Here is a 20,741-nt window from a genome sequence, read left to right as displayed (position 1 = left end):
CACGGGGCAGCCCCAGCCGATCCCCCAGGGGGCAGGTGAAGGGTTCATGTAGCGTTCATGCACCTGGAAACAGTCAGGGCACACCCTGACTGTTGTGTAGGAGCAATGCACACATTGCTCTGTTCTATCCAAGGACATGGACCATGAAAACATGGACCATCTGGGAAGTCAAAATAAGGACATCAGCCGTGGGAAGCTTCCTCGGCCGAAGCTCAAGGCCTGAGAATGAAGATTGTAGTAGATAGAGGCTAGTAAATAGGAATATTAATCAAAGTCATATTATTTCCTTTGTTGATGCCTTTTGCGGTTGGTTGGGGTATGTGATGTGCAGGGGGGAGAGAAATAAAAGAGGTGGAAAAGCTGACAGGGGTGATCCCATCAGCAGACCAGCCTGCTTGCTTGCCTAAAGCCGTGTCCTGTCTTGTATTGAACCGCCACAGGCAGGTATTTGCCAACCTGCCTGAGAAAACCACAGCCAGATGCTTCCTCGCTGTTCTGCTCACTGCAGCTAACATCCAGGCACCATGTGGGTGGCTCTGCCCCTCTGCCTGCTGTCCGCTCTCCTGGCCATAGGTGAGTCCCGTCCGTCCCCGGGCACAGGGAGCCGGGTGGTGGGGTCAGGAATTTACTTGGGGAACGTGCTGCTGTCGATGGTGGATTCTGGGGTCAGGATGGAATTTGTGGGTAAAACCAGCGAGAGGAAAACCCGGAGTCACGTTCCCCCGGCTGACTCGGGGAGAGCAGGGATTGGAGTCTGGGACTCCCACAGCCCACGCTAGGGGCCTGGCCAGCGGGTCTGAGTCCGTCTGTCCTTCCTTCTTCTCGTTCCTCCTCCAGCTCTCGCCCGAGCTTGGGGTCATCCCGATGAGGAGCAGCTCCCCCGTCCACATGTCGTCCTGCCTAGAAATGTTCCCCTGCCTGTCAGCGCTGAGATTCCTGCCAGGAATCCAGGGTTCATTCCCCGGGTTTGAAAGGGGAATGGGGGTGCAACGGGTGGGGGCTGGGAGCCAGGACTTCTGGGCTCATTCCCCTGCTGTAGAAGTGGGCTGGGGTGTAGTGAGTTTGAGCAGAGATGGCTGCAAATCAGGACTCCCGGGTTCTGTCCGTGGCTCTGAAAGAGGAGTGGGATCTCGTGGGTTAGAGTGGGCTGGGAGTCAGGAGTGAGGACTTCTCGGCTGTCTTCTTGGTTCTAACCCTGAATTGAACACATCTTTTTTCTACCTCAGTTTCCATATTTCTTTGATAGGGATAATATAACTTTGCAACCATCTAGGGACATAGAAGGGCAGGGGAAGGTGTTCTGAGGTTTAATTGATGTTTCCACATGAAAGCTCTAAAAAAACCAAAGTGGGAAAATCTTCCTTTCTTTCTTTCTTTTTTTCTTTCTTAAAACTACCTTACGCTCACGTCATGAATTTAAAGTCCCCCACGCTCTGGAGAGGAAAGAGTTGATGCTCCTGGGATCGCTGGCTGGAGGTGCACAGCCATCTATCCAAAGGTTTAACAAGCATCAATCGTATTCTGAAGAAGAGAATTGGCAGGATCAGCGATGAAAAGTGGGCTGAAGTCGAGTGTGGCTGAGATGACGTAACTCTGAGAGGCAGAGGCCTGGAGCAGAGAGTGATGGCGGGGTGTGTGTGTGTGTGTGTGTGTGTGTGTGTGTGTGAAAGGTTCACTGCAAAGCCAGGCAGAAACACCTCTTCAGAGCAGCCGAAGTCTTGTTTTTCTGTCTACACAGACGTGTGGGGTTTGTTCACAGGCACAAGCTGCACCCCAGATATCTACGTCAGCAACTGAAAATGTATTCTAGCCACAGACACTCAGGCAGCAAACTGACTTGTCTGCGGTTTTGAGTAAGATACAAATGACCAGCTAGCAAGATGCCTTTCCCCATCCGGAGAGTTAAATGGAACTGGGCAGAACTGCTGCAAAAGCAGGTGGAATTTCTCCAAGATCTGCTTGCCCACACGTTCAGTGAGGAGGCATTGGTGGTAACAACTCCCACAGTTGGTTGCTGGTGGTATTTCGCCCACGGGCACTGCCTGGGGAGGGTTGGGGAGCCGCGGTTTGTACTGAGAATGAATTTTTCCAACCTCCAGGGAGCGCTCTGCAATGCGAGGTGTGTGCGTCCAGAGAGCAATCGTGCTCCGGCCCCCTGCAGCCCTGCGCCCCCTCGGAAGGGACCTGCGTCACCGTCGTGGCAGAGATGAGGCTGGGTGAGTGAAAGAAGATTTCTACTAAGTGTAGACACCATTGTCCTCCTGAAGCCAGGGGTCGAACCCAGGAGTCCTGGCTCCCAGCCCCTCCCCCTACTCTAACCAATAGTCTCCGCTCCTCTCCAGGAGCAGGGACTGCTCAGTCTGGAAAGGTAATGTCATAGACGGGGGATGGGATGAGATGGGGATTTGCATTGGGTGGCTGTGGGGCCTGGATCAGACAGAAGAGAGGATTTTATCAGTGGTGGGGAGATGAGATTAGTTGGGGGTGGGGTGGATGGAACAAAAGGGGAGGATGGAGCACCTGGGGGTCCATTGAGGAGCTCAGAGGTGATCATAGAATCATAGAATATCAGGGTTGGAAGGGACCCCAGAAGGTCATCTAGTCCAACCCCCTGCTCGAAGCAGGACCAATTCCCAGTGAAATCATCCCAGCCAGGGCTTTGTCAAGCCTGACCTTAAAAACCTCTAAGGAAGGAGATTCTACCACCTCCCTAGGTAACGCATTCCAGTGTTTCACCACCCTCTTAGTGAAAAAGTTTTTCCTAATATCCAATCTAAACCTCCCCCACTGCAACTTGAGACCATTACTCCTTGTCCTGTCCTCTTCCACCATTGAGAATAGTCTAGAACCATCCACTCTGGAACCACCTCTCAGGAAGTTGAAAGCAGCTATCAAATCCCCCCTCATTCTTCTCTTCTGCAGACTAAACAATCCCAGTTCCCTCAGTCTCTCCTCATAAGTCTTGTGTTCCAGTCCCCTAATCATTTTTGTTGCCCTTTGCTGGACTCTCTCCAATTTATCCACATCCTTCTTGTAGTGTGGGGCCCAAAACTGGACACAGTACTCCAGATGAGGCCTCACCAATGTCGAATAGAGGGGAACGATCACGTCCCTCGATCTGCTCGCTATGCCCCTACTTATACATCCCAAAATGCCATTGGCCTTCTTGGCAACAAGGGCACACTGCTGACTCATATCCAGCTTCTCATCCACTGTCACCCCTAGGTCCTTTTCTGCAGAACTGCTGCCTAGCCATTCGGTCCCTAGTCTGTAGCGGTGCATTGGATTCTTCCATCCTAAGTGCAGGACCCTGCACTTATCCTTATTGAACCTCATCAGATTTCTTTTGGCCCAATCCTCCAATTTGTCTAGGTCCCTCTGTAGCCTATCCCTCCCCTCCAGCGTATCTACCACTCCTCCCAGTTTAGTATCATCCGCAAATTTGCTGAGAGTGCAATCCACACCATCCTCCAGATCATTTATGAAGATATTGAACAAAACCGGCCCCAGGACCGACCCCTGGGGCACTCCACTTGACACCGGCTGCCAACTAGACATGGAGCCATTGATCACTACCCATTGAGCCCGACAATCTAGCCAACTTTCTACCCACCTTATAGTGCATTCATCCAGCCCTTACTTCTTTAACTTGCTGACAAGAATACTGTGGGAGACGGTGTCAAAAGCTTTGCTAAAGTCAAGAAACAATACATCCACTGTATTCAGAAAAGATTCAGAAAAAGGTCATAAAATTATTAGGGGGATGGAACAGCTTCCGTGAGGAGAGATTCATAAGAGTGGGACTTTTCAGCTTGGAAAAGAGACAGACAAGGGGGGATAGGAGAGAGGTCTAGAAAATCATGAGTGGTGTGGAGAAAGTAGATAAGGAAGTGTTATTTACTCCTTCTCATAACACAAGAACTAGGGGCCACCAAATGAAATTAAGAGGCAGTAGGTTTAAAAAAACAAAGGAAGTGTTTTTTCACATAATGCACCATCAACCTGTGGAACTCCTTGCCAGAGGAATGTGCAAAGTCCAAAAGTAAACTGGGTTCAAAAAAGAGCTAGATAAATTCATGGAGGATAGGGCCATCAATGGCTATTAGCCAGGCTGGGTAGGGATGGTGTCCTTAGCCTCTGTTTGCCAGAAGCTGGGAATGGATGACAGGGGATGGAACACTTGATGTTTGATTACCTGTTCTGTTCATTCCCTCTGGGCAGCTGGCATTGGCCACTGTCGGAAGACAGGATACTGGGTTAGATGGACCTTTGGTCTGACCCAGTGTGGCCCTGTCAGGGTTCCTTCCCCACTCTGAACTCGAGGGTACAGATGTGGGGACCCGCAGGAAAGACCCCCTCAGCTTATTCTTACCAGCTTAGGTTAAAAACTTCCCCAAGGTACAAACTTTGCCTTGTCCTTGAACCGTACGCTGCCACCACCAAGCGTCTTACACAAAGACCAGGGAAAGAGCCCACTTGGAGACGTCTTCCCCCAAAATATCACCCCAAGTCCTACACCCCCTTTCCTGGGGAAGGCTTGATAAGAATCCTCCCCAATTTGTACAAGTGAACACAGACCCAAACCCTTGGATCTTCAGAACAATGAAAAAGCAAACAGGTTCTTAAAAGAAGAATTTGAATGAAAGAAAAGGTGAAAGAATCACCCCTGTAAAATCAGGATGGTAAATACCTTCCAGGGTAATCAAATTCAAAACATAGAGAATCCTCTAGGCAAAACCTTAAGTTACAAAAAGACACCAAACCAGGAATATTCATTCCCTCCAGCACAGCTTATTTTACCAGCCATTAAACAAAAGGAAATCTAACGCATTTCTAGCTAGATTACTTACTAACTAACAGAAGTTCTGAGACTCCATTCCTGAGCTGTTCCAGCAAAAGATCACACAGACAAGCAGTCCCTTTGTTTCCCTCACTCCCGATTTGAAAGTATCTTGTCTCCTCATTGGTCATTTTGGGTCAGGTGCCAGCAAGGTTGCCTTAGCTTCTTAACCCTTTACAGGTGAAAGTGTTTTGCCTCTGGCCACGAGGGATTTTACAGCACCGGGGACAGAAAGGTGGTTCCCCTTCCCTTTATATTTATGACAGGTCCTTTCTTATGTTATTCTAAAAATATATAAAAGTGTCACGGCCACACTGTGACTGACAAATAGCTTCCTTTCTTTCCACTGTGTAATTCTTCCTTTCCACTGTAATTCTTTCCACTGTGTAATTATAAAATAACTCCACTGGGATATAAATATTGCACTGACAGTTCAGTGGACAGTACATAGAGCTGCACAAACAAGTCATTGTGTCAGGAAATTTTAGCTCGCGTTGACTTCACTAGTGCTTTATATCTGGCCTGTTGTAAAATGAGGCAAACATCAAGATAAGCTGATGTACCCCCCGGAAGACCTGTGTGTATCCCTGGAGTACACGGACCCCTGGCTGAGAACCACAGATCTCCACAAATGCACAAGGGAATTGGCATCAGTACATATTGGCATCACCTGATCAGCCAGTGTCACATGCAGGGCTGTGAAATCTCCCATCTCCGGGTCCACCAGGATGTCATGGGGCAGCCCCAGCCGATGCCCCAGGGGGCAGGTATTTGCCAACCTGCCGGATAAAACCACAGCCAGATGCTTCCTCGCTGTTCTGCTCACTGCAGCAAACACCCGGGCACCATGTGGGTGGCTCTGCCCCTCTGCCTGCTGTCCGCTCTCCTGGCCACAGGTGAGTCCCGTGCGTCCCCGGGCACAGGGAGCCGGGTGGTGGGGGCGGGATTTCACTTGGGGAACGTGCCGCTGTGGATGACGGATTCTGGGGTCAAGATGGAATTTGTGGGTAAAACCAGCGAGAGGAAAACCCGGGGCCATGTCCCCCGACTGAATTGGGGAGAGCAGGGATTGGAGCTTGGGACTCCCACAGCCAACGCTAGGGGCCTGGCCAGCGGGTCTGAGTCTGTCTGTCCTTCCTTCTTCTCATTCCTCCTCCAGCTCTCGCCTGGGCTTGGATGAGGAGCACTACCCCCATCCACATGTAATCCTGCTTGGAAATGTTCCCCTGCCCATCAGCGCTGAGATTCCTGCCAGGACTCCTGGGTTCATTCCCCGGGTTTGAAAGGGGAATGGGGGTGCAACGGGTGGGAGCTGGGAGCCAGGAAAACTTTTCTTTGAACTGACTTAGCCTGTGAAGGGAGGCGTTGCTTGCCTTTGACCTTTGATTTCTTTGTACCTGTCTTGGGGCGTACGCACCCCATGGTGTTCCAGAGACTGAAGGTTTAAAGCGTGCCCTGCTAACCACAGCTGGGAGGAATAAAGGGGCTGGAAAGCCGTGGGGCAGAGCAGCTGCCAGAGAGGAGGGAGCGGCTGGCTGCAAGCCCCCAAAGGTGCAGGGACGCAGAGCCCCGGGGGGAGGTAGGGAGGTGTTCCGGGCTCTGGCAGGGTGGGAGCTCCTCTGAGCCCGTTTATTTCGTTGGAGGGCCCTGAGCCGGCAGTCAGAGGATTGGGCAGGCCTGGGATCCCCCCTGCCCCGGTTGGGCTACATGAACCTTGGGGCTGTGCCACATTTGGCCAGAGGGAGGCGCCATCACACCCCCCACACAGACCGTTTCTGCCTTTTCTGGCTTGTAATCACTTAGCTCCTGCCCTTCCCTGGTTCTCAGTGTTCGATCTAAAGCAGGGTGTGTCTGGGACCTTCCCTTGGGCCGACAGGATCGGGGCGTCTCCTTTCAAGGAATCAGTGATGGACTTTCTAGGAGCTTGTGTTGGCCCGGAGGGCGCTGGGAGTTCTGGGCAGGGGGGTTTGCTGGGCTGGGGGGTTTGCTGGTGTCGCTCTGCAGAGTGATTCTCGGGGGGGTGGGGGAGGGGTCTGGCTGCAATATAACGGGGAGCGATTTGCAGGCTGGAGCAGGGGTGGGCAAACTTTTTGGCCCGAGGGCCACAACTGAGTATGGAAATTGTATGGCCGGCAATGACTGCTCAGGAAATTGGGGGCGAGGGGCTGAGGGCTCTGGCTAGGGATGAGGGGTTGGGGGTGCAGGAGGGTGCTCCGGGCTGGGACCCAGGGGTTCAGATGGAGGGAGGGGGATCAGGGCTGGGGCAGGGGGCTGGGGTGCAGGAGGGGTTCAGGGGTGCAGGCTCCGGGCGGCGCTTACCTCAAGCAGCTCCCCGAAGCAGCGGCATGTCCCCGCTCTGGCTCCTACGCCGAGGCTCTGGGCGCCACGTCGTCCGCAGGCGCCGTCCCTGCAGCTCTCATGGGCCACAGTTCCCAGCCAGTGGGCGCTGCGGGGGTCTCCATGCATAGGAGCCGGAGGGGGGACCTGCTGCTGCTTCTGGGAGCCGTGTAGAGCGGGGCAAGCCCCCCACCCCACTCCTTGGCTGGAGCACCAGAGCGGGCTAAGCCCCGGACCCCACTCCTCGGTGGGAGCTCGAGGGCCGGATTAAACCATCTGGAGGGCCGGATCCGGCCCCCGGGTCATAGTTTGCCCACCCCTGGGGTGGAGAACTGAGGGGCCCTGGCGGGTCATGGGTCCAGGCTGTAGGCTGGGGAATGTCCCAGGGACGCCCTTTGCACAGGAGGATCAAGAGGAGAAAGAACAAAGGAGACCCCTTCCCCCTCCCCGCCTCTTTGGTCTCTGGGAGCTGTGGCTGGGATATTGGATTCAGCTCCAGCCGAGCTTAATCCAATATCCCAGCTCCCGGAGACCGGGGGTGTGTGTGCCAGGACACCTGGGTTCAGTGCAGATGCGGGCAGCGGTGTGGCAACTTGTCCAAACACACACACGAGCTCTGGGGAATTTCAGTTTAGGACCCAGCTTTATTCAGTGCCTTTACTTCCGGAAATACATAGCGTTAAATCAGGGAGTGCTGGGTGTCAGGGCTCCTGGGTTCTATCCCTGGCTCTCCGAAGGGAGTGGTGTGTCATGGTTAGAGCGGGGTGGCTGGGAGCCAGGACTCCTGGGTTCTATCCCAGCTATGGAAGAGGAGTTGGGGCTGATGGGGTAGAGCAGTGGGGGCTGGGAGGCCAGGCTGTCCCCACGCTGTCCCCAGTTCTGTCCCCACGCTGGACTCTCAGGGGCTCCTGCAGAATACAATTAGACTCAGCGCTGTTCCACAGGACGTCACTGTCTGTCCAGAGACACACGCGCCCCCTCCTCCCACTCTGGCTCTAATGGGCTTTGCCTGGGGCCCTGACTCCCTGGATCTTTGGAAAAGCAGTTCAGTTTCATTATCCTTTGGGCACAGATGGGGAAACTGAGGCGTGGGTGGGTGTGGGGAGAGGAGAGAGACCCACGGACTATGAGGGCCTCATTCAGCTGTGGGGTGGCTCCCCCTGGCGGAGGGGGGGCAACACAGAGGGGGCGTTAGGAGAGGAATTTCACTGCCAGGAGCCCAGCCAGACTGGGCAAGATGCTGCCCAGGGCGACGGGGCCCAGCATCCGCTGAGCACTGCTGGGCGTGTAACACTCAATCTGTGTTATTCTGTAGGTGAACACTCCCGAATTCAGAATCTCTCCCTTCTTGAGTTCGCAGGCATTCGGGGTAGCGGAGCCGCTGGCTGCAAAGGGTATCGTGATGTTATCTGTGCAGAGAAAGAGACGCTGATCAGACACGGGGCATCCCAGCTCTGCTGAGCCAACGTAACAACCTGCCCCCACAACCCTGCAGCCTGGAACCCCCCCACATTGCATCCTTAGCACAGAGTGGCACCCACGATGCCAATGGTAATTAGTAGGCTTCAGAGTCAACACCTTGTTGAGACAGAACGGGCATGTGTCACCCCCTGGGGCCTCTGGGTTTGAGCCTGCCTGGAGACTCCCTGCTGGTTGCGGGGTTCTCTTGGGCCTGGGGGAAAAGGCAAGTTCTTAACTCCCATTAGCTAAGGCCTGGTGACGTAGGCAGTGGGCCTGTCGGAGTTGCTCTGAATGGAGTATCAGGAACTGGTCGCTGTGACACTGGCAGGCAGGTGCCAGCTCATGGCAGAGCCTCAGGCCGCTTTACTTGTGGGTCAGTGTAGGTCAAAGTGATGGTGAAGCTGGAACAGCGTCTTCGGCATTGAAACGTCCTGAAAACGAATGGGGCATTACCCGCATTGTGTGCGCTGATCCGCCTCCTGTTTTGATGTCAGAGCAAACGTTGACACCATGTCTCCCCTGCAACTAACCGAGAAGGGTGAATTCCAAAGCAAGTGGCCACTGCGTGAGAGGATGGGCAGGTAAAGACTCAGAGCGCGTTCCTCGCTCTCCACCACCGAAGGAAGAGCCCACGTGGGTGGGACCCTGGCGGCTTGTTCTCTGTGAGCGGGAGCTGGAAGTTTGGCTTCAGGAAAAGATCCTGCATCTCTGGCCGGTTTGGCGTCTCACGGGGCGGAATAGCTGATCGCACAGACGGCGATTCCCTGGGGTTATTCGGGGCAGCCCTGAGTGACACGGGAACCTGGCAGGTTGCTGCCGTTGGGGCTCACAGACGGCCTCCCCTGGGCATCTATTGTACCTGCTATAACCGCGTTGACTAGCTACTAAACCTGGAGGTGGTTTACTGCAGAGTTGGCTGCCAGCGTCGCCTTTGCTGTGAGATGGAAAGTACCAGCGGGGCTGGGATAAGTGACTGGGAGCAACCTGCTGTGGGTGAGTTTTGGTGGAAGGGACCATTGCTCATAAGTGCCGTTTGTCTGGGTGGCCAGACAGAACTGGAGCATCTCAGGCTGTCACTCCGCAGCGAGACTGGTTCAGCGAGCCAGGAAATCTCGCCTGGTGAAATCGTATCAGAGAACACGCCATCCGCTCGGGGGGTCTGTCCTGCATCTGTCAGTCCGCCCTGAGATAGGCACTCACGGTCACGAGCCGCCCCAGACAGCGTGACAGCCACCTAGCCGGGTAACTGCCCTGGACAGAAGAAAACCCCAGCAACCGGGCATTGATTTGTAACGCCCGGCGAGGGGAGGGACAGCATCCACGGGACAGCAACCGGGACCCCAGGGCAGGTCACAGCGGTGAGAGCTCAGCTGCCCGGCCCTGGGGAGCAGCTGGCCGCACGCTGCATGGTGGACGTCTCTTTTTCTTCCATCGGTGGCGGTTGCTACTTCAGGCGGATGGTGGCCAGCGAGAAGCCGGGAAGGCTGGGCTGTGCAGGCCCTGGGGTCCGCCCGCCCCTTCTGCCTGCAGTCCCACCCCTGTTCTGCCCCTTCCCCCGTGGCCCTGCCCCGGTTCCCCCCACAGTCCTGTCCCAGTCCACCCACCCCCTTGCAGCCCCCCCGCTCACGGCCCCAAGACCAGGAAAGATCTGTCTCGCCGCCAACTGGGGGTGAGAGCTCTTCCAGTCCCCGGGCCACAGCCGCAGCTGGGATCCGGGCGCTGGGGCTTCCCCCGCCAGCTGGCACTTCTGCCAGGCACCGGGCTTGGGGTGCAGGGGTGCCCATTTTCCAGGGGGCCCCCAATGGGCTGAGGCTGCTGGGCACAGGCCCTGACGGCCCATTGGCTAATCCGCCACCGCTGCACTGCGGGTAGGGGTGCAGGCTCCCCTGGCTGAGCTGGCCTGGCAGGGCAGGGCAGGTGGGGGCAGGGGGCTCTGTGTGTGGACGGAGCGGGGTTTGGGTTTAAACACGGGTCAGAGCCATGTCCACAGGGAGAGGGGGAAGCCGGCTGGCTTTGAAACAGGGGAGCGTGGCTCCGAACTCGCTTGCAAAGCCACAGGGTGTGAGAAGAGGCTCTGGCCCCATAGGGAGCCTGGGGCTGAGCCTTGCCCAGAGCTGGGCCAAGGGCATAGCCAGGTAAAGCGGGAACTGCCGGGAGGCTGCGGGGGCCTGGGGAAATCCCGGCCCTGGGCCTCCCTTTGTCCTAGTGCCGATGGGCCTGGAGAGCCGGGGCTGGAAGGAATCCGGGACAGGCGCTCACCTTCCCAGATCTGCCCGCTGATGGAAATGCACTGGCTGGCACGGCCCTCGCACTGCAGGGTCTCCGTGCTGGAACAGCTGCTCCGACCAGGGGCAATGCAGATCGGGCACCGGCCTCCCGTCTAGACGGTGTTGATGATCGGCCCTGCAAGACCCGCAAAGAGAGGGTCGGTGGGGGTTGACGGGCTGGGCTGAGGACAGGTGCCTTCTCTACTTTGTTACCACTTATTTCTAGCACCGCAATAACTGAGATCAGGGACCCCTTGTGCCAAGAGCTGCACAGACTCCCCAGAGCAGGGGCCCTGATTGCACTGGGCACTGCATAGATCCCCCCAGCCTGCTACTGGGGGCCCCCCATTGTGCCAGGCACTGCACGCCTCCCTCCCCTGAGATCAGGGTCCCCCCTATGGCACCAGGTGCTACACGGGACCCCACCCTTCTCCAGAAAAGAACCTTTTCCAAACCAGTTTGACACTCAGTCGGAGCCTTGGCCACTGGGAAGAAGCAGGGAGGGATGCAGAGACATACAGACAGGAGAGAACCGGGTATTGCAGCTGTTCGTAGAGCAGGTCCGGGATTGAATCTTCACAAAGACCCCGTTCCCGAAGAAGAGGGAGATGTTCCTGGGCATGGCGGCGGATACACAGGACAAGGAATAGCCTGTATTTTCCTTCGCTTCTGGTTAGAAGCAAAACAGTCACAAAAATTATTTACAGATGAAACCAGCGCCCCGAGGGCTGGTGATTCCTGGGAGCCACCTCACCCCTTTTCCTGGCGTCCCAGGCCAGAAGGGCCCATTCCCAGCATCTACTCTGACCTGCCGCATAGCCCAGGCTGGAGAAGTCCTCCCTACACGGGGCCCGATCACGTGCGTTTGATGAAAGCATCTTCCAGGAGGGCAGCCAGCCTGGCCTGGGGGATGCCGAGGGACGGCGCATCCACCGCATCCCTGGGGAGCTTGTTAACCACCCTCCCCAGCATGTCTAGCTAAATACTTATCTGGCGCCCATCACCATGGCATCTGAACCCCTCATCATCTTTAATGTATTATCCTCACAGCCACCTTGTGGGATGGGCAGGGCTGTCACCCCCATTGAACAGATGGGGGAAACTGAGGCACAGATCCTCAGCAGGACCTAACTCTTTGAAGCTCTGGGCCTAAGTGGTGTGTCCCAGGTCACACAGGGTGGCTGGCAGAGGGGGGCCTGGAGCCCAGGTGTGCTAAGCCCTTGGTGCGCGTGTCCAAACCACAGCCGGCAAACGGTCGGTGCGGAGACCGATGGTGGAAAGTCAGCGCCACCCACCTTTGACCAGTGCGTTTGCCTCCTAGACACCGAGGCAGGTGCTGTGACCAGCGGGGCAGGGCTGGGGCTGAGCAGGGCAGTTGTTCACAGAATTTCTCCTACACTGGTAACAGGATCTGGTGAGGAGGGAAATAAAGCAGGATTTCCATTTTAATTTCTGGTGCCAGCGTCCCCCTTTTCTCGTCCGGTCCCCGAAGGCCTCGGGTTCATGGAGGTGGCCTTGGCTGGGTTGATCTCACTCCCCCTGTTAAAGCCAGTGCCTGGGATCGGTGCTGGCAGGGGCAGGGTGCACCGGCTGGTGTCTGCAGCAGTTTGGGGCACAGAGGGATGCGACAAAGTGGGAATTGAGCTCCTACGATGCCATGGAGTGCCTCAGTTTCCCTCTGTGCTTTGCAAGGCTGTGCAGGGCCGCCCCTCCATCCATCCCCGACACACCTGTGAGGAAGTGGAAGCGTTCTTAATGTTTCCTCTGAATAGTGTGGGGGTGCCTCAGTTTCCCCTACGCAGTTCTTAAGTATCTAGGTGGGATAAGGGTATATGATCCTTGCAGAGCCCGAGAGGGCAGGTGTGTGCAGGGGTCTGGACACAGAGAATGGCCGACACCCTGTTTCCTGGCCACTGATGGCCTGGGCCCTTCCCCCCTGCAAGGTGAGAGCTAAAGGGTTGGAGAACAAAGGAATCAGGTGACCTCCTGGCCCGGGAAAGGGGAAAGCCCAGAGGAGGTGGGGCTGGAGGGAGTTTCAGTTTGGGGCTGGCTGGGGAGTGGAGTGAAGTGCAGATGGGGTTGTCTGGCTCACTGCCCCCCAAAATGGACCCGGCTGAGGGGTCCTGTTCTCTGCACCCACAAGCTCTGTTTTAGACCATGTTCCTGTTGTCTTATAAACCTCTGTTTTACTGGCTGGCTGATAGTCCCGTCTGACTGTGGAGTTGGGGGACAGGACCCTCTGGCTTCCCCAGGACCCCGCCTGGGCGGACTCGCTGTGGGAAGCGCATGGAATGGCAGAGGAGGCTGAATGCTCCGAGGTCAGACCCAGGAAGGTGGAAGCCGGGCGAGCTGTGTGTCCTGCAGACAGGCTGCTCCCAGAGAGGAGACTTCCCCAGAGTCCTGCCTGGCTTCGTAGGGAGCAGGTCCAGAGCATTGCCCGGGGACTCCCTGACAACACCCATCCTTCCGTCCGTCCATCCTCCTACACGTCCACCCTTCCCCCCCACACACCCATCCATCCATTCCCCTAAGAGAATGTCTGTCCATCCATCCATCTGCCTTCACGCCTGTCCATCCATCCCCCTACACACCTGTCAAGGTTCCTTCCCCACTCTGAACTCTAGGGTACCGATGTGGGGACCTGCATGAAAACCTCCTAAGCTTACTTTTACCAGCTTAGGTTAAAACTTCCCCAAGGTACAAATTAATTTCGTCCTTTGCCCCTAGATTTCTACTGCTACAACCAAACTTTAACTGGGTTTACTGGGAAACGTAGTTTGGACACGTCTTTCCCTCCCAAATCCTCCCAACCCTTGCACGCAACTTCCTGGGGAAGGTTTGGTAAAAATCCTCACCAATTTGCATAGGTGACCACAGACCCAAACCCTTGCATCTTAGAACAATGAAAAAGCATTGAGTTTCCTTAAAAAGACGACTTTTAATAGAAGTAGAAAAGAATCACCTCTGTAAAATCAGGATGGCAAATACCTTACAGGGGAATTAGATTCAAAACAGAGAGAATGCCTCTAGGCAAAACCTTAAATTACAAAAAGACACACAGACAGGAATATCCATTCTGTTCAGCACAGCTATTTTCTCACCCATTTAAAGAAATCATAATCTAACACATACCTAGCTAGATTACTTACTAAGTTCTAAGAGTCCATTCCTGTTCTGTCCCCAGCAAAAGCATCACACAGACAGACACAGACCCTTTGTTTTTTCTCTTTCCTCCCAGCCTTTGAAAGTATCTTATCTCCTCATTGGTCATTTTGGTCAGGTGCCAGCGAGGTTACCTTTAGCTTCTTAACCCTTTACAGGTGAGAGGATTTTTCCTCTGGAGAGGAGGGATTATAAAGGAGTTTACCCTTCCCTTTCTATTTATGACAACAGGTGAAAGTGTTTTGCCACTGGCCATGGGGGATTTTATAGCACCGGGGACAGAAAGGTGGATCCTCTTCCCTTTATATTTATGACAGCTCCTTTCTTATGTTTTTCTAAAAATACATAAGTGTTACGGCCACATTGTGACTGACAAATAGCTTCCTTTCTCAGTTCCACCATGTAATTATAAAATAACTCCACTGGGATATAAATATTGCTCTTACAGTTCAGTGGATAGTACATAGAGCTGCACGAACAAGTCATTGTGTCAGGAAATTTTAGCTCGTACTGACTTCACTAGTGCTTTATATCTGGCCTGTTGTAAAATGAGGCAAACATCAAGATAAGCTGATGTACCCCCTGAAGACCTGTGTGTACCCTGGAGTACACGGACCCCTGGCTGAGAACCACTGATCTCCACTAACGCACAAGGGAATTGGTCTCAAGACACATTGCATCACCTGATCAGCCAAAGTCACATGCAGGGTTGTGAAATCTCCCATCTCCGGGTCCACCAGGATGTCATGGGGCAGCCCCAGCCGATCCCCCAGGGGGCAGGTATTTGCCATCCTGCCGGATAAAACCACAGCCAGATGCTTCCTCGCTGTTCTGCTCACTGCAGCTAACATCCAGGCACCATGTGGGTGGCTCTGCCCCTCTGCCTGCTGTCCGCTCTCCTGGCCACAGGTGAGTCCCGTCCGTCCCCGGGCACAGGGAGCCGGGTGGTGGGGTCGGGAATTCACTTGGGGAACGTGCCGCTGTGGATGGCGGATTCTGGGGTCAGGATGGAATTTGTGGGTAAAACCAGCGAGAGGAAAACCCGGTGCCACGTCCCCCGGCTGACTCGGGGAGAGCAGGGATTGGAGCCTGGGACGCCCACAGCCCACGCTAGGGGCCTGGCCAGCGGGTCTGAGTCCGTCTGTCCTTCCTTCTTCTCGTTCCTCCTCCAGCTCTCGCCCGAGCTTGGGGTCATCCCGATGAGGAGCAGCACCCCCGTCCACATGTCGTCCTGCCTAGAAATGTTCCCCTGCCTGTCAGCGCTGAGATTCCTGCCAGGACTCCTGGCTTCATTCCCCGGGTTTGAAAGGGGAATGGGGGTGCAAAGGGGGGGGGCTGGGAGCCAGGACTTCTGGGCTCATTCCCCAGCTGTAGAAGCGGGCTGGGGTGTAGTGAGTTTGAGCAGAGATGGCTACAAATCAGGACTCCCGGGCTCTGTCCGTGGCTCTGAAAGAGGAGTGGGATCTCGTGGGTTAGAGTGGGCTGGGAGTCAGGAGTGAGGAGTTCTCAGCTGTCTTCTTGGTTCTAACCCTGAATTGAACACATCTTTTTTCTACCTCAGTTTCCATATTTCTTTGATAGGGATAATATAACTTTGCAACCATCTAGGGACATAGAAGGGGCGGGGAAGGTGTTCTGAGGTTTAATTGATGTTTCCACATGAAAGCTCTAAAAAAACCAAAGTGGGAAAATCTTCCTTTCTTTCTCTCTTTCTTAAAACTACCTTATGCTCACGTAATGAATTTAAAGGCCCCCATGCTCTGGAGAGGAAAGAGTTCATGCTCCTGGGATCGCTGGCTGGAGACGAACAGCCATCAATCCAAAGGCTTAACAAGCGTCAATTGTATTCTGAAGAAGAGAATTGGCAGGATCAGCGATGAAAAGTGGGCTGAAGTCGAGTGTGGCTGAGCTGATGTAACTCTGAGAGGCAGAGGCCTGGAGCAGAGAGTGACGGCGGGGTGTGGTGTGTGTGTGAGAAAGGTTCACCACAAAGCCAGGCAGAAACCCCTCTTCAGAACAGCCGAATTCTTGTTTTTCTGTCTACACAGACGTGTGGGGTTTGTTCGCAGGCACAAGCTGCAGCCCAGATAGCCACGTCAGCAGCTGAAAATGTATTCTAGCCACAGACACTCAGGCAGCAAACAGACTTGTCTGTGGTTTTGAGTACGATACAAATGACCAGCTAGCAAGATGCCTTTCCCCATCCGGAGAGTTAAATGGAACTGGGCAGAACTGCTGCAAAAGCAGGTGGCATTTCTCCAAGATCTGCCTGCCCACACGTTCAGTGAGGAGGCATTGGTGGTAACAACTCCCACAGCGCCACCTCTTGGTTCCTGGTGGTATTTCGCCCACGGGCACTGCCTGAGGAGGGGTGGGGAGCCGCGGTTTGTACTGAGAAGGGATTTTTCCAACCTCCAGGGAGCACCCTGCAATGCGAGGTGTGTGCGTCCAGAGAGCAATTGTGCTCCGGCCCCCTGCAGCCCTGCGCCCTCTCGGAAGCGACCTGCGTCACTGTCGTGGCAGAGATGAGGCTGGGTGAGTGAAAGAAGATTCCTACTAAGTGTAGACACCATTGTCCTCCTGAAGCCAGGGGTCGAACCCAGGAATCCTGGCTCCCAGCCCCTGCCCCTACTCTAATCAATAGTCTCCGCTCCTCTCCAGGAGCAGGGACTGCTCCGTCTGGAATGATAATGTCATAGACGGGGGATGGGATGAGATGGGAATTGCAGTGGGTGACTGTGGGGCCTGGATCAGACAGAAGAGAGGATTTTATCGGGGGTGGGGGGGGGAGGATGAGATTAGTTGGGGGTGGGGTGGATGGAACAAAATGGGAGGATGAAGCAGCTGGGGGTCCACTGGGGAGCTGAGAGGTGATGCTCTGTTTCCCTTCCACAGAGGGATCCTCCTTCTCCTACACGGCTAAATCGTGCCTGGAGCCCAAGAACTGTGAGCCCGGCCACTTCTCGCTGACCTACGCGCACAATGTCACCGTGCGGGCGAACATCGCCTGCTGTGACACCGACGGCTGCAACGCCGGGGCCATCCCAGGTGTGTGTCTGCTGCAAACCTAGAGCCCTGCTCCGGCCATACCTGCCTGGAGAGTACCCAGGAGTCCTGGCTCCCAGCCCAAAGCCCCCATTCCTAACCACTAGACCCCACTCCCTTCCCCGAGCTGGGATTGAGCCCAATGTGTGGTGACTCCCCACCCTTGGCTGATTGTGTGTGTCTGACTGTTCTCAGTGCCAACTGTGAGCTCCGTCCCCAACGGCCGGCAGTGCCAGTCGTTCCTCAGAGTGGGGCCATATAACTGGAACGAGAAGGATGTCTTGGCCTGCACCGGCGCCGAGGACCATTGTGTTGAGGATTATGGGGTGTTAACACTGGGTAAGTCCTCCAGATGCGGGCGGGGTCTGAACACAGAGTACGAGGTGGAGCCCAGGTGTCCTGGCTCAGTCCCAGCCCCCCTTCCTCTGACCCACTAGACTCCATTCCCCTGGCAGAGTTGCAGAGAGAATCCAGGAGTCCTACTTGCCGAGATGCCAAAGGAGCACCCAAGGAGGATAAGGCCACTGCGGAGAAACTAAATGAATTCTCTGCATCAGTCTTCACGGCTGAGGCTGGGAGGGAGATTCCCAAACCGGAGCCATTCTGCTTTGGTGACAAATCTGAGGAACTGTCCCAGATTGAGGAGTCATTACAGGAGTTTTTGCAAGAAATTGATAAATTAAACAGTAATAAGTCACCAGGACCAGATGGGTTTCACCCAAGAGTTCGGAAGGAACTCAAATGTCAAATTACAGAACTACTAACTGTGGTTTGTAACCTACCATTTAAATCAGCTTCTGTCTCAACTGGCTGGAGGACAGCTAATGACACGCCTGTTTCGAAAAAGGGCTCCAGAGGTGATCCCGGCAACTACAGGCCAATAAGTTTGACTTCAGTACAGGGCAAAGTCATTGAAACTAGAGGAAAGAAGAGAACTGTCAGCCACATAGATGAACATAATTTGTTGTGGAAGGATCAACATGGTTTTGGTAAAGGGAAATCACGCCTCACCAGTGTACTAGAATTCTCTGAGGGGGTCAACAAGAGTGTGGACAAGGGGGATCCCATGGATATAGTGTACTTAGATTTTCAGAAAGCGTCCCTCACCAAAGGCTCTTAAGCAAAGTGAGCTGTCATGGGATAAAATCCTCTCATGGCTCAGTAACTGGTTAAAAGATAGGGAAAAAAGGGTAGAAAGAAATGGTCAGTTTTCAGAAGGGAGAGAGGTAAATAGTGGGAGTCCCCCAGGGATCTGCACTGGGCCCAGTCCTATTCACCATATTCCGAAATGTTCTGGAAAAAGGGGTAAATAGTGAGGTGGCAAAATTTGCAGAAGATACAAAGCTACTCAAGATAGTGAAGTCCAAAGCAGACTGTGAAGAGGTACTAAAGGGTCTCTCAGAACTGGGTGACTGGGCAACAAAATGGCAGAGGAAATTCAGTGTTGATAAATGCAAAGTAATGCACATGGGCAAACGTAATCCCAAGTAGACATACACAATAATGGGTCGAATTTACCACTCAAGAAAGATCTTGGAGTCACTGTGGAGTGTTCTCTGAAATCATCCACTCCATGTGCAGCGGCCGTCAAAAAAGCAAACAGAATGCTGGGAATCATTCATAAAGGGACAGAGAATAGGACAGAGATCTAACCCCAAAGATCGTGTTGCCTCAATATAAATCCATGGGACGCCCACAGCTGGAACACTGCGGACGGATGTGGTCGCCCTGTCTCAAAAAAGATCTATTGGAATTGGAAAGGCTTCAGAAAATGCCAACCAAAATGATGAGGGGGATGGATTGGCTGCCATATGAGGAGAGATTAATAAGAGTGGGACTCTTCACCTTGGAAATGAAACGGCTAAGGGGGGATATGATCGAGGTCTAAAGAAGGTTGAAGGGTGTGGAGGAAGGAAATAAGGAAGTGTTATTTACTCCTCCTAAAATAAGAACGAGGGGTCACCACAGGCAGCAGGTATAAAATAAACCAAAGGAAGTACTGCTTCACACAATGCACTAGAAACCTGTGGAACTTATTGCCGGGGAAAGTTGTGAAGGCGCAGACTATAACAGGGTTCAAACAGGAACTAGAGAAGTTGTTGGAGGACAGGTCCATCTGTGGCTATTAGCCAGGATGGGCAGGGAAGGTGGCCCTAGTCTCTGTTTGCCAGGAGCTGGGAATGGGCGACAGGGTATGGATCAGTGGTTGATTCCCTGTTCTGTTCATTCCCTCTGGGGCACCTGGCATTGGCCAGAGGATACTGGGCTAGATGGACCTTTGGGGTGACCCAGGGGGGCCGTTCCTCTGTTATGTTCTCACGTTGTTCCAGGCCCCCTGCTCTGAGCACTAGACCCCACTGTGCCTGCAGAGCCGGGTGAAGTCCTGCTGGGAGGGACCTCATGGAGGTCGGGGGGGGGGGGAATTGGGAGCCTCCGATCACGTCTCTCCCCTGTCCAGGTGACATCAAACTGAGGATGATTGCGGCTGGATGTGGCTCCCCTGGTGCCTGTGTGAAGAGAGCGTTGGTGAAGAAATACGCCAAGGGCGTGCCGGAGATCCCGAGGCAGGCCAAGTGCTACCCAGCTCCCAGGGCCGGTGGAGGCATCGGGGAGCCCTGAGCCCCGGCCTGGCATCCTCCCCTTCTGCTGCGTGCCGGGCTGCAGTGCACCTCCCTTCAGCAGCCACAGGCTGCTGCTTCTCTTTGGGGGAGATTGCGGGTTCCTTTTGTGCATTGGCTGAATAAAGCGAGTTGTGGGGAAAGTACCCCCCTAGCTCCTTGTCCCCTGACTGTCCCGTACCGGGCCCCCCCCCGCCCCTATCTGTGCACAAGTGATGCTGGCAGGAAGAAAACCCGGGAGTCCTGACTCCCAGTACCCCACCCTGTAACCCACCAGACCATACTCCCTTCTGAAAGCCAGGGATAGAGCCCAGGAGTCCTGGCTCCCAAGCCCCCTGCTCTAACCACTGGACCCCTCTCCCCTTGCAGGGCCAGGGAATGGAACCCAGGAGTCCTGCCTGGACCCCCTCCCGGAAGGCAAGGCCCATGGCTGGGGGAAAGGCACCGGCTGGCTGAGCTCCCCTGGGGAAGGAGGGCTGTGGGAAGGAGAGGCCGTGGCTCACCCAGCTGTCCAGGCGGGCGGGAATGCCCTGGAGGGGAGAAATGTCCTTCTAGGTTGATTTTGCAGGGCTCAGTTCGTCCCGCTCTCTGGAGCGGCTCCACTGGGAGTGCCGGGCTCAGGGAAGGTGTCAGGAAACAGGGCAGATCCCCCCAACCGGTGGTGCTCTGTGAGCAGATTTCACCCAGCGTGAACTCCTGGATCGCTGCCCCCGGAGTCACAGCCAGTCCCCTCAGATACTCTCAGACAAGCCGGACTTTGTGAGGAAAGGTCACGTACACCCCAAACCAGCCCACCCAGGTTGTTCCCAGCCCCAGGAGACCGGTCACTTACCCCAGAGCCACGGGACCCCAGATCCTCCACCAAAGGCAACGCTGGCAGCCAGGTCTGTAGGAAACTCGCTAAAGGTTTGTGAGCTAAGGAAAGGGAATGAGGGTCACAAGGGGTTAAAGCAGGTAAAATTCATGCCCGGGTGAGTTGCAGTCTGTAATTCCAAACAGTGGCGGTGATGG

At 54.7% G+C, this 20,741-nt stretch overlaps 1 pseudogene; it reads left to right on the top strand.

Moving 5' to 3' along the window:
- Nucleotides 1-479: 479 nt before the first annotated feature.
- On the top strand, nt 480-19,731 carry LOC140902794 (phospholipase A2 inhibitor and Ly6/PLAUR domain-containing protein-like; annotated as a pseudogene).
- The last annotated feature ends 1,010 nt before the right edge of the window (nt 19,732-20,741 follow it).

This window comes from Lepidochelys kempii, chromosome 24, assembly GCF_965140265.1.
Source record: "Lepidochelys kempii isolate rLepKem1 chromosome 24, rLepKem1.hap2, whole genome shotgun sequence".
In the NCBI taxonomy this organism is placed as follows: Eukaryota; Metazoa; Chordata; order Testudines; family Cheloniidae; genus Lepidochelys; species Lepidochelys kempii.
This window is presented reverse-complemented; position numbering and strand designations above follow the sequence as displayed.